This window comes from Cyprinodon variegatus, unplaced genomic scaffold (assembly GCF_000732505.1).
Source record: "Cyprinodon variegatus isolate N-32 unplaced genomic scaffold, C_variegatus-1.0 Scaffold198, whole genome shotgun sequence".
NCBI lineage: Eukaryota > Metazoa > Chordata > Actinopteri > Cyprinodontiformes > Cyprinodontidae > Cyprinodon > Cyprinodon variegatus.
The window spans coordinates 334,064-335,074 of NW_015150651.1; the positions used below are offsets into that span (position 1 = coordinate 334,064).

Sequence of the window (1,011 nt, forward strand, 5' to 3'; positions counted from 1 at the left end):
ATACCAGTTAAGCACTAAGCACATCGTTTGCGTCCGACTTTTTAATCTCCAATCCGATTCTTTTTCCATGTCACACTGACTGCACATAGAGAGGCTCCGATTAGGCAGGGTGAGCAGATCTATGCCGATTTTTTCACTTCTATCTCTGTGCTATACGAGGAGTGTTCAATAAGTAATAGCCCTGACCCGCTTCTGAATGTTATGGGCTCAAATTTTGATTGCTTAATTACCGGCTTGAGAGCTGTAGTATTGTGGACCACCGATAGGAGGCAAAGAATCATGTTAGCGTTATTAGTTTGGTCCGAACTCGGCACAGATCGGTTTTTAGAGGGCATTTATAGATCATTTTTTCTTTAAAAAAATCCACATTTTTCACTTTTTCTTTTTTCTTTTTTATCTAATTTTTTTTATGTGTCACAAATTGCCTCTCTTTCAAATTATTGTTCACAGATAACCTTCTTTTCACTTATAGCCCAATACAAACTGTCGTTCTTGACCAATAAAAATGTTGTTGCTAATATCCATACAGGCCAATTTAAATGCATCTATTAAGTAAGTGAAAAGTGTTTTAAAAAATGCAATTCTTTTTTCATAAAACTTTTATCTGAAAATCAGAATTTTGAAGAAACTACATCTACAGTTGTAGCCATTCAAAAATTCTCCGCTTTCCTTGATGGGTCCTTGGCTGGTCCCCTACATTTGCTTTTTAAACATCAATATTTGTACTAAAATATTCTTTCTGTCATGATTTATGGACATTAAGATCTAAAGAGAAGCGTCATCTCCTGAACAGACCCTGTAATTCAGTGAAAGTAAAAAAATTATGAAAGAGGGGGTCACTCCAGTGGCTGGAAGTTGAAGGGGATTTGCCTGGGAGTTGGAGCGAAGAGGGCTGCTGCCATTCAGCTGGTTTTTGACTGGGAAGGACCATTTTGAATGGCTGCTACTGTATATAAGAATTTGATAAAATCTGAAAAACACATTTGAAAAAAATATATAAAAAACTAAATC

At 36.1% G+C, this 1,011-nt stretch overlaps 1 protein-coding gene across 1 annotated transcript in view; it reads left to right on the top strand.

Moving 5' to 3' along the window:
* The window catches only part of ppme1 (protein phosphatase methylesterase 1), a 19,973-nt gene that overhangs the window by 17,679 nt on the left and 1,283 nt on the right, over window positions 1–1,011 (top strand). The gene's annotated exons all lie outside the window — the stretch shown is intronic.